Genomic DNA, 13150 nt, shown 5'->3' with positions numbered 1-13150 from the left:
ATCTTGCTTGCTTAACACATTCTTTCCCTTCCCCCTTCCCCCTTTTTCTCCCACCACAAGTAACGGACAAAGCCTTCCCGCCAAAGGACAGACAAAGGACGCCCAATCAGAGAACAACAAATGTCTTTACTTTAAAATCAACCAATCAGGCCCCTCATAATCTGAAACCTCCCCTATGCTAATTGTCTCTGTCTATAAAAACGCTGTACCAACCCTGATCGGGGCCTCTTAGCGTCACTGGCAACGAGTGTGCAGAGGTCCAGGTTCGAACCTGCAATAAACGACCCTTGCTGCTTGGCTTTGTCTTTCGACTCTGGTGGTCTCTTGTGGGGGGTTTCGCAACCTCGGGCATTACATAAGGAGAACACAATATATTTTTGTTAAATAATCGGCTTAAGGCAAAATGGAATTTAGTTTTTCTATAGGTAGGTTGACATATTTCACCTACAGTTTTTTTAATGTTTATTTATTTTTGAGAGACAGAACATGAGCAGGGGAGGGGAAGAGAGAGAGGAAGACACAGAATCTGAAGCAGGCTCCAGGCTCTGAGCTGTCAGAACAGAGCCCGACGTGGAGCTCGAACTCACAAACTGGGAGATCATGACCTGAGCTGAAGTCGGATGCTTAACCGACCAAGCCACTCAGGCGCCCCTAAGTATTTAATCTAAATAAGGGTTGTAAATTAGTTGGATAAGTACCATTTAAAACATGAAAATATATTGATACTGTCGAGTAGGAAAGGTATGGAAATTATGAACCAAAGTAATATGAATAAAAATATAGCCTAAGACAAAGTATACAAGAATTTGAAAACACATTTTTTTTTACCAACACAAAACAAACTTAACTATAGACCTAGCTGTTCCAAAATAATTATACACATGTTTGTTTCTTGATTTCTTTCAGGACTCTGTGTGCATAATAAATTTTATGTTGGAAATTAAAAATAAAATTCACCTTTGAAATGTGATCTCTGTGTTACTGTTCTTAGTGCAAAAATACTCAGTTCTTGGTCAAACTTGTGATAAGCACACAGATTTTATTCCCAGCTGAAGTGAGACCATTTCTGTCCCTGCTTTTGATGAATGTTAAATGAGGGAAAACTCGGTCACACTTGTAGGCAGCTGAAAATTGCAGCAAAGGGGCCCTTGCTTTCCCACGCAAGGCCAGACACTTCTCGTCACAGAAGCCAGAACTCGGGAGGGGCAGATCAGGAAACCTCATCTTGAGTGTACGATCTGCCCCTCACAGACTTCTTCCTCTTTCCTCAAAGCCAAGTGCTTGGGCTGAGCAGAAGATCAGAAAAAAAGGGTCTCTCGCCCTCTCATACACATGCGTTTAAAGAGAGGAAATACTGTTCAGTTTGGTCCTGCAGGTCTTGAGGTGGTTTATGCTAAGATCCGAGGGGTGCTGATATCTTTCCTCTCGCACAAGCCCAAGCAGCGCTGAAAATGTGTCCAGATTTCCTTTTGCAAAGGATTCTTCCTAAGAATCTTGCCACTTGAAGTCAAAACAGCCCTTCTCAGGCCTCCCTGAGGCTTCTTCCCATGGCCCACGTAATGACAGCTATCTTCTAGGTAGTCTCATTTCTGACCATTCGTCACCTCCAAAGTTCCCAACGAATCCGGCCGACCGCTTTCTTGAGAGTCCCCCTGACTCTCCCTTTCCAGCTCAAACACGTGTTGTGAACTCTCTCTCTGCCAAGCCACCAAATCTCTGTGTGTTGAAACCTGCCATGAAGACAACCAATGATGGGCCACCATCGGTACAGCCACCGACACCATCCCTCTGAGACAGACTTTCTGTTTCTAGATACAAAGACAAAATATGAAATACAGATGGGTTTTGCTTGTTTCAGATAATTTTTTTTGGTAGCAAAAAAAATTTCCTTGAATTTCATCATCATTTACAAATCTTGCAAATGCTGCATCATGACATTTACGGGTGAAATCTGTTGACTCATGAGCTTGGATAGAGAAGCTATTGTTTTTCAGTTTATTACAATAACCTCTTCATCATCACATGACAGGCTATAGGTGCACTGACTAATTAAATGGGTTGAAAGTAGAACCTTTTCCATTTCTCCTCCTACACCTTACCTTACCATTTTGTTCATTTGAATCTGACTAGCATTATTAGGTTTTCACCAATTGTGTGACTTTTCCTGGGGGAGAAGGAGGCAGTAAGTTCTGCTACTAAGTAACTTGCTCGCTGAACCTGAATGTGACTTTTTGGCTAAAGGCTTACCCCATTTGTTTTGAGATTGCAATAGCCATTTAAAGTTATCGGCACCTTTCCTTGCCAAAGGGCTGTAATTTACAGTTAAAAGTCATATTTTCCCCAAGCTAGCATTGCCTTTGTGAGTTGTTTGCCACAGACCCCTGCACAGTGGGATAGGACAGCTAGACCACCAGTCATGTAAATCCACTGATGAGTAGCTTTCATGATAAAGAGAGGCTTCTATTGTGTGCCACTGGTTGGAATAGTGCAGTGAACTTGCTCAGAAAGTTGTCATTCTTCGTTGCTAACCTTATCAGAATCACCCACACCTGTAGGACTAGAAAAGTTCCCATGGAAAAACAAGCATGGAAGAAGAGCCAGGAAACTCTAGAAAAGGAAAACGTCAGGGGGAACTAGCCCTACCAAATGTTGAAACACACTTTAAAGCCAGAATAATGAAAACAACACAGGACTGACACATGAATCAACAAATGGAATACAGTTGGAAACCCAGAAATAGACCCAAGTACATTTGGCAATCTAGTGTGTGGTAAAGGTGGCCTCTCAAATCATGAGTGCAAAAACGGTTGGTCTTACAGAAGCAAGAAGATCAGAAGAAGCTCTCCACAGAGCTGGGCCAAGAGGGTGGGCTGGCTGGTGCTGTCCTTCCCTTACCAGCTGGAAAGGGAGACAATGTGCTTTGCAAAGTCCCAGGGCCAGCATCGCACAGCAGAGTATCCAAAAGTGGGTTGGGAGCTGAGTTTCATGGCTGCCAAACATCTAAACACTGATTATTTAGTTAGCATGCATTATCCTGTAACTGTATTGAGAGGAAGGAGTAAGGGCAAATGAAAGCATATGATGCTGTAGGAATGCTGAATCTTCACCCCCTTTCCATAAAGTCAAGATGATATCCAAAATTGACATCCAAAAAAGTCAAGGATAGCAGCATAAACATAAATTTAGAAAAACAATATGAAATGATCGGGGCGGGGGGGAAGTGTAAGGAAGGGGTTTCAGGTGGAGGAGTGAGACAGGGTACCAGTTTGTTTGTTTGGTTTTGTTTTGTTTTTAGTTATAGACCTACATTTGACTTAGGTTTGTAAAAACTGAAATTAAACAAGAGCACGTGAGTGAAGTGGGAAAGCGTACAGCTCTAGGGTGGCGTCTGCAGTTTGGAAAAATAAATTCAATATTATAAGGCAGTTTCATGTTTGGAAAGCAAAAAGGGAAACTATCATTTTGATAATACAGACTCCCAGAAGCAAAAATGGAAAATCCTTTTTGTTTTGAATCATCTGAGAGATGGACAAGAAATCAGATTGTGGGTCCCATGAAGGCAGATTGTGTGTCTGTTTTAGTTGCCAATATAGGTAAATTTTATGAGCTCCCAGATGAAAGATTGAACAGAAGTGCTCTCAACAGAAAGCATCTGTATACACCTGCATTGATCGCAAAAAAATCTCGAGGGCTTACCAAGCGAAAATAACATCCATCTTGCAGGCATGTTGCCAGTTTCAGAAAGGCAACCAGGTCATTACAAACTATGTGGTTAGGGCTATTTCAATAATGAGGACAAAGAGTTTTGAAGTGGAGAATATCACATTGCCTAGGAGTGGATGAAGGTGACCTTGAGAGTTGAGGGGCCATAGTTGGTCTGAGTCTCTAAGGATGTCTAGGAGCGACCAGGGAAGGGAAACAGAGGAGAGTAGGAAAGGACACAGGGAGGTGACAAAGCTTGATGTAATCATGGGAGAGTCAAATGTCTTATGGGGATGGAGCAGAGGGTCTCAGGAGATGCCCAGCAGTGGGTGATGAGGTTAGAGAAGGAGGGGGATGACCACCCTAAGTTCATTGGATCTTATTCCTTAGGTACTGGAAAACAAACACAGAAAAAAACAATCCTTTAGACTGAGTTTTAAGGAAGATCTTTCTGGTAGCAGTGTGAAAATAGTACCCAGAGCAACAAGAACAGACTGGAAGCACCAGAAATAACAATAAAGAAAGCAAATGTGCATTCAACACTTACAGCGTGCCCAGCTCTGTGCTTGGGTTTTGCCCGCATCATCTCATTTAATCCTGCCTATTACTCTGTGTGGTGGAGATTTTTATCCCAATTATACAGACAGGGATGCTGAGAAATGAGAGATTGGGCTTTTTTTTTTTTTTTTTTTTTTTAAGAAAAAAAAAAGTGTTCCCTAACCAGGAAGCTTCTGATGCATTTTCTGCCTGGGCAGGAACCAATCAACACGTGGGGCTGGCCTGATTCCAGCAGGTGTGATCACCTGGCAGAACAGGAAGCATTTGGGCAGGATTGAGGGCAGTTCCTGACAAGTGTAGAATGACAGCTGTTGGAAGGAAGTAGGACTAATGCCTAAATATGGTTATTAAACAGAAGTTCAGGGACATGATGTCAGAAGACATCCAACCAGTCTCCTGACATCCATTCCTCCCCCAAGCCTGTCCACTCCAGTTCCGGGTGATTTCACATTGCCATTAAGAGTTATTAATCATGCCTTCCCTTGTTAAGTTACTATTTGCTATCCCAGAATCATAGATGCCATACTACATGTTCAGTAAATGTTCTTTTCTTTTGCCCACAGCCCTTTTCATTGGATTTCCTTCTCTTGTCTCCATATAACCACACTCCTGTTTAAGGGATGTGTTATATTTTCCCAACAAGTGTCTCCTCCCAATTTTAATAAACACTTCATCTATTCAACCACTGGTCAAGTAAGAAGTCTCAATGTCATTGTCAACTCCTCTTCCCCTCCATAGTCACCAAGTTCTATCTTGCCCCTAATTCCTGATGCTTTTCCAATCTTTGTCACCTTCTCATCTGACCACCTCTGACTTACTTGGTCATCTAAAGAGCCTTCTTATGGTTGTCTTACCATCAGTTTTGCCCATACCAAAACAGCCCCTCTATAATGGGTTGAATTGTGTCCCCCCAAAAGGTCTTGGAGTCCTAACCCCCATTACTTGTGAACATGACCTTATTTAGAAATAGGGTCTTTGCAGATGATAAAGTTTAAGATGAGGTCCCTGGGATGGGTCCTAATCCACTATGACTGCATCCTTAAGAAAAGAAGCAAACTGGACAGAGTCAGACATGCACACAGGGAGAATGCCACATGAAGAAGGTGGCAAAGAGAGGGGTGATGTGTCTACAAGTCAGGGAACACCAAAGATTGCCAGCAATCTACATCTAGGGGAGAGGCATAGAACAGATTCTCCCCCCATAGTCCTCAGAAGCGACCAACCCTACAGACACCTGGATCCCAGCCTCCTGAATTGTGAGATAGCTTTCTTTTGTTTCAGGCACCCAGCTTGTGGTACAGTAAGACCTTGGTTTGCGAGCATAATTTGTTCCAGAAACATGCTTGCAATCCAAAGCACTTGTATATCAAACTTAATTTCCCCCATAAGAAATCATAGAAGCTCAGATGACTCATTCCACAACCCAAAAATATAAAATATATAAAAATGATTACAATGTTGTAACATAATACAAAATAATAAAGAAAATACAAATTCTAAAGAAAAATAAATTAACCTGCACTTGCCTTTGAATATCTTCATGGCTGGTATGAGGGAGACAAGAAAGAGGAGGGTTATTTTGTAGGACCACTTTCACTGTCACTAATGGAATCACTGCTGTCTATTGGCTCAGTGAAATCTTTTTCTTTTCGTGCAACTTTAACAAGGAACCTATCCAATGACACTTGCTTTTGCCTCCTTTTGAGGATTTCACAGAAATATGACATTGCATTGACAATCACCCACAGTCCCGCAGTGAGAGAGAGAGAGAAGACTCATTGACGCAGCTGTGATCATGTGATGTTCGACATCACGTACTACTCGTATTGCAAGACGTCGCTCGTTTATCAAGACAAAATTTATTAGAAATGTTCGCTTGTCTTGCGGAACACTCGCAGAACAAGTTATTTGCAACCCAGGGTTTTACTATACCTATCCTAGCAAACTCATACAGCCTCAAAAGCTTTTTGTCTAAATGCACATCTGATTACACCAATCTCTGCCTGAAATCCTTCCACAAAAATGAAAATAAGGTTCTATTTATTAAGCACCAACTGAAAACCAGGTACTCCTCTCTGTTGCACCGAATCTTTTTAAAAATTTTTTCCCAACGTTTTTTATTTATTTTTGGGACAGAGAGAGACAGACAGAACATGAACGGGGGAGGGGCAGAGAGAGGGAGACACAGAATCGGAAACAGGCTCCAGGCTCCGAGCCATCAGCCCAGAGCCCGACACGGGGCTCGAACTCACGGACCGCGAGATCGTGACCTGGCTGAAGTCGGACGCTTAACCGACTGCGCCACCCAGGCGCCCCTCTGTTGCACCGAATCTTAAGGTATCCTTTGAAAGAAGACATTTCCATTCCTGATTTTGTAGTTGAAGAAAATGATCCTCTAAAAAGCTGTTACTTGCTCAAGTGTAAACAGATAGTAAGCAGAAAAAAAGGAATTTTGACTCTTGGTCTTTTTGAGTCCCAAAGTTAAAGTAGCACTGCATGTTTCACTATAATAGGGCTTAGCAAGTTTCTTTTGTAAAGAGCCAGAAACTAAATATTTTAGGCTTTGCAGAGCCTAAGGTCTCATTTGCAACTACTCGGTTCTGCCATTATGGCATGAAAACAGCCTTAGACAACATGTAAATGGATGGGCACAAATGTGTTCCAATAAATCTTTACTTACAAAAACAAGTTGTTGGCCCTTTGGCCATAGTTTGCCAACCCCTGCCTTACAACGTTGTCTGTAGGATATAATCCATGCTCCCCGACAAGATAATTACGAATATTAATAGTGCGCTCTCTTATGTCAGGATCTGTTCATGTAGTAATTTATTTAAATCCCCACTCCTATTGTCTGTTAGAAACATGCCAAGATCATACAAAGAGTACAGAGCCAGGATTGGAAGTTGGGCAGCCAACCTCCAAAGCCCGTGATCTTACCTGTACTTTCTCCAGCCACACCACTGCAGAGAAGGAGAAAGGGAGGAAAGGGCCAGGGCTAGCCCCACCCACCTGCTCTGGACCAAAGGCCTGGCCTTCCTGGAGTCCTCACTGTCAGTGGGGTGGGAAATGCACAGAAGGGAGCGTGTATATATCTCCTCCACCTGGTTGTTGTGAGAATTTAGGGAGATTAAATCCAGTAACCTAAGTAAAAGCACCAACTGTGCTTGGCAAGTTGCCTAGGCTTGCTCGCTTGCTTTAAAGGTACTTTATCATTCAATAGCATCTCAGCTGGGGTTGCAACTACTTGCCTCCCACCAACTGTGCTCCCCTTTTCTTGACTAATAGAACCCCAACTTCGTTTGGGATGGCAGCCAGTGGTGACTATGGGATACAATTCTGGCCAATGACATATGAACAGAAGTCTGTTGGGGACCACCAGAAAAGTTGTTGTTTTTCTGATACAAGTTACAGGTGTCTTCTTCTTCCTAGGATGTGGCCAAAGAACCCTAGGCAGGGAAGCCATCTCTCAACCCCAAGGACGAAAGCTTTACCAGAGCTGGTGGAGGAAAATGTCACAGGGATTCTGGGGCCCTGATGGAATCGTGTGACTTCTGCACCCTCCTTCACACTCCCCACCTCCAAACATCTGGTTAGGGGAGGGAAATAACGCCTTCTTTCATGAAACCACTGTAGGTGGGTTTAACCCAACTTAATGTGGACTTAAGCCTTCCTAACCCAAAGACCTGGTCAGCACATGGAACATATCTTCCGCAAAGAACGTGCTTTCTATAACGTAAGGGGTGCTCGATAAATGCTTGATGAATGAATCGACAGGTAAATGACTGCATCAATGATCAAAAACAGAAGCACTATATCACAGAGGTCAATGTCCTAGGGGAAAAAAATCATATTTCTAGCTACCACTCACTCCGTGCTCACTCAGGAATCTGCACAAGTGTCAGAGATTGGCACTGGCATTCCCGTCCCACAGATCAGGAACCGAAGCTCAAGGAGCAGAAGGCAACATGTCCAAGGAGTCACAGCCAGCATGGGGTGAGGCTAGGATCTGAATCCAGATCTGGGTGGTGGTGAAGCTTGTGTGTCTTCTCTTAGCCAAGTCACTGGCACAATTAACTGCCCACTGGATCCTTGGGCCACGGCTAGTGGAAGATGGGAGAAATTTGGGGTGGAAGCCAGCCGCACACCCACCAAGCTATACAAGCACGGTGTCTGTTTCCTCCTTGGTAAGAAGGGTGGCATTATCACTTCCTCACACGTGTGTTGTAGCAAATGTGATGTGCGCATATACAGCGTTCAGCAGGGCACTAGTAAAGGCTCAAAAGTACTGCCCCTCAGCATTATTATCATCAGCATGCCCCCCAGAAACCCTGCAAGGATCTGTGACTCGACTGGGGCTGGCCCTGAACGGAAGGTGCCGAGGAGGGGTCTGGGTGAGCGGGACCTTGCAGTTGTTTGAAGCCTGAGTGGTTTTTGGCTTGGGAGACCTGGCTCCGGCTTCTCGCCGCTCCCACCAGCATCTGTTTTTGCGCACAGACCCCCGCGGACTTCAGAAACACCTGTGAGATTTCTCTCCCTCGCTTGAAGTTCTGATAATTCGCTGACTTCATTGTCATTTCCAGCTGAGGGAGCATCCCCTGGAGCCCAAAGGCTCACCCCTTAATCCCACTCAGGTGTCAGACAATACCCGATGGGCGGCGAACACCGTGCTCCTGTCTGGCTCCCTGCCGGCCCCACCTCGGCCCCGGGAGCAGCCGGGAGTTGGGCGTGAGAGGCGGGGGCGGATTCGAGTCTGAGATGCATATCTGCCCAACTGAAGGTTTCACATCTGTCTTGGCGCGCGCAAACACACACACACACACACAGGCACACAGAATCTACAGAGTCAGTTGCAGCCCTGAGCAGGTAGGGTCGTTCCCAGGGTGTGGCACACAGGTGGGGTGAGGTGTCTCCCTGGCCGAGCCAGCTTGGTGAAGCTCACCGATGCCCTGGGCCTCTCAACAGACTCGGCGCCGGAAGGAATGGGCCAGAAAGCTTCTGTACAGCGCAAGGTGTTTGTACGATCAGTGTTCGGTTTCAGTGCCAGACCTTATGCTTATTAATTAGGTGACTTCAACTGCATTGTCTACTCTCTCTTGCAGGCCATTTTCTCATCTGCAAAGTGAGAAAAATAGAAGGACCCACAATTGTTACAAATATTTTTTAAAAGGCAATTTAATAAAGCTTTCATTACAGTCCTGGGGAGCTTGTTAGTGCTCGATAAATATTAGCTACGATAATCATTAGCATCTAGTTTCTGTACTGTAAAAAGCTTCTGTATCACCCATTAAAAACTGGTATGTGCTCCGGGAGGCTTCCTAGATGGTGGTTGGGTTGCATTTCTTCTCTTGTTGTTTATCTGTATCCTGTAAAAGTGTAAGATGGATGGGCATGGTAATGTTTTGTGATAAGCACATACCTAGTTTTTAAAGTATGACTTTTGTCAGAGACGACTATCTACTGAGTGCTGTTTGTAGTTCTCAATAAACAACGTTATGTGATGTAGCCCCTGCTTCCAAAGGGCTTTCAATCTGATTGGGGAGACAGCATAAACAGAGATAAAAGTGATATAAAAAAAAAAACGCAACAAGCCTGAATAAGGTGTATAAGCTTATGCTAAATAAGCTAATATGCTAATAAACTAAACATGCTAATAAGCTAAATATGCTAATTAGCTAAATGCTAATGTGGGTGGCAGTGACCATAATCCCTAGGATTATTCAGGAAAGAGCTGTCCAGGAGCAATGGAATGGATACCGGGGGTCTGGCTGCCCCCCTTCCAATAGGCCTGAGATCACGAAAACCTGAGGTCGATGAGGAAAAATGATGGGTGATCCTTACACTAAGCCTGCTGTATGCCAGATATGAATCCAAGCACCGAATGTGTTTTCACTTTAATCTACACGGTAACTATATGCAGTCGGTGCTATTTTAAGAATGAACAAGCAGGGTACAGAGAAGTGAAGTAACTTACCTCCGGTCACACAGTGAGTAAGTGACAGAGCTGGTTTTCAAACTCAGATGGTCTCGTTAAAAAAACTGCTCTTAACCACCATGATAAACTTCTTTCACAAGGAAAGAGATCGCATTCGTTACACGTAAGTAACAGCAGATGCTTAACAAACAACCCTAAATATTTAGAAGCAGAACACAACGGAAGTTTATCACCTGTCACTTAGCAGTTCGGTGCAGGTGTTCAATGGACATCCTTCCACACAGTGATTCAGGGACCCAAGCTCCCTCGTCCTATGACTCCACAATTCCTCAGGGCCACAGAGTCCTCCTCTAATTCCACACAGAGGGACTTATGGCCAGGCCGGGAAGTGGCATCCTTCATTCCTGCTAACACTCAGTATTCGGCCACACAGCCATTCCTAGCTGCAAGGGAGTCTGGGAAGTATAGTCTGGCCAAGTGTCCAGGAAGAGCATGGGTATGAGTGAGCACTCACAGTCTCTGCCACATAAGGCAAGACCCAAACTCTCATCCAGGTGCAAAAAGAATAGAGAGACAGCTCCAAAGACCAACTCCAAATGCACAGTTGTAGGGTCCCAGTATCCAAATTGCTGCAGAATACACTTTGTCCTAATTTTGGAAGTCCAGAGGTACCTGAATGACCAGTTGCACAGACAGGACACAGCAGTCTGACACAGAGGACTTCAGGCAATGACTAAGTGCTTAGGACATCACGAGCAGAGGCTCTTCCTCTCCCATGCTCCCCTGCAAAGACAAAAACAAAAACAAAAATCAACCAGATGTGACAAGATCTCTGCCAGTGAGTCACTGAGTTGAAGGGCCCTGTACGGAGCATGGCAGGACATCAGGGGCCTGACAAGATGCTTTGCCTACAGTAGAACTGGAAGATGGTTGGATTCAGGATGAGGCTCAGGTCCAGAGGGGTGACCAGGATGCTAGGCAGGGGGGATTAGATAAGGTCCTATGATTAAATCACTGTAAGAGGTAGAAAGACAAGAGGTAGGGTAGAAAGAGGTAGAAAGAAAGAGAAGAGATGAAGAGGAAAAACAGAGAGAACTGTCACCTACTAGATGCACATGCTAACCCAGAGATCACCTCTGGCACATTATGCGTTTTGAGCAAAACAGTCTTGATAAGCAGGACTAGACCACAGTCACCTTGAGCTCAGAATACCTGGGACTTCTCCCAATGCTGTATTTCATGTCCCGGTAAACTACACCACCATGTACCAAGCTGCCAGAGTCAGAAGTGTGGGCATCATCACTGATTCTCCACTCAACTACTGAGCTTGGGGGCTCCAAATTATCTCTCAGATACAGCCCCTCTGTCCACCACATCCCTGCCATAGTTGAGACACCCCCTTCCCACCTGGACTGACAGACAGATCTACAACTTGACTCCCATTTTCCCTCCTTCCGGTGTTCAGTTAGTCCTCCAACAAATGTTTATGGAGCTTTGAAGCAGATACTAGGCTATTTGCCTTGCCAATACCCTTTCTCACCTTCTTCCTTACCAACTGAATCCCAATTTGTTCAAGAAAGTAATATGCCCAGTTTTGAAAAAAAAAATCTCACCTTCCCAGGCTTCCTTCTTTGCAACCAGAGGTAACTGGGTGACACAGTTGTGGCCCAATAAGAAGTAGACAGCTCTCTCTGGGAAGGGTTTCTTTCCTTGAATGAGGGAGAAAAAGAAGTCTTCTATGAAGAAATCTTTTTTCGTTTCCCCTGGCTCTTCCTCTCCTTCCTGCCTAGAAAGTGGACATGATGCCCAGAGGTAAGTACTGTCTTCCTCTCATGAGGAAGGATGCCTTAAGCTAAGGTGCAGAAGGAAGCTGAAGGAGCCAGGGCCCTGATGACTTTCTCAAGCAACTGCACATTCCCTGGGTTGCCTACTTCTGCAAATCCATTATACAGTTTCCGTTAGTTTCCTATTGCTGCTGTAATAAATTGCCATGATTCAGGATAATTCAGGATGACCTCCCCATCTCACGATCATTAATTTCATCATACCTGCAAAGTTTCTTTTGCCGTTTAAGGCAACATATTCACAGGCTCCGGGAATTAGGATGAAGACATCTTTGAGGGCCACTATTCAGCCTACTGAAGTAGGAGAAATACACTCTTTACTTGTGTAAACTATTTGATGCTTGTCCGTTACTCACAGCTGAAGACAATGCAGGCTGATAAGAGCACCCAGTGGGTCCCGACACTGAGCCTGGTGCTGAAGACACGCTAGCGGGCTGAGTACGGCCTCCCAGCTGAGAGTCTGTCATGCTGTGTTTGCAACTATTTATTTGCTTATTTTGTGGCCTCGGGAGGCTGTGAACTACAGAGGGCAGGAAATGTGCAACTCGTGCCTTTCTGTCATCTCAGCCCCAACCCGGGACCTGACACATCGTGGTGCTTAGAAAATGTTGGTTGCACAAATGAACTCTGCAATTTGGCGATCACAGCTTGGCCACCAACTCCTAAATACAGGACCGGGAGTTAATTCTAAGCATCACCGAATAGGAGCGTGGAGACAATTGACTAACATTCTGACCCAGCAGTTCCCAAAACAGGTTCCTCAGAACAGGCACCGCATGAAAACAAAAGGGACCACGTGTGGCGAGGCTGAAGCGAATCCATTTAGGAAGTCCGTATATGCCTGCCTCTTAAAGTTTCGAAACTCTGACATGTTCCATAATGAAGAAACCTGTTCAACTCAGCATTTCCCAAGCTTACTTGACCATGATAGTCATTTCTCGTGGAGCACCTGTTAATCTCCCGTGGAGCTATAGTTCCTTGAAACACCCGTTGGGAAACACCACTCAACCCTTCTCAGACCTTGGGAACTAGGGGGGTCCAGGGCTCGCAGGCGGGCTCTGCAGTGATCGGGCGGAGTACAGGGCTGCCTGGTGTGGGAGCTGCCACTGTCAGA

This window comes from Neofelis nebulosa, chromosome 8 (genome assembly GCF_028018385.1).
Source record: "Neofelis nebulosa isolate mNeoNeb1 chromosome 8, mNeoNeb1.pri, whole genome shotgun sequence".
NCBI classification, from domain to species: Eukaryota; Metazoa; Chordata; class Mammalia; order Carnivora; family Felidae; genus Neofelis; species Neofelis nebulosa.
This window is presented reverse-complemented; position numbering follows the sequence as displayed.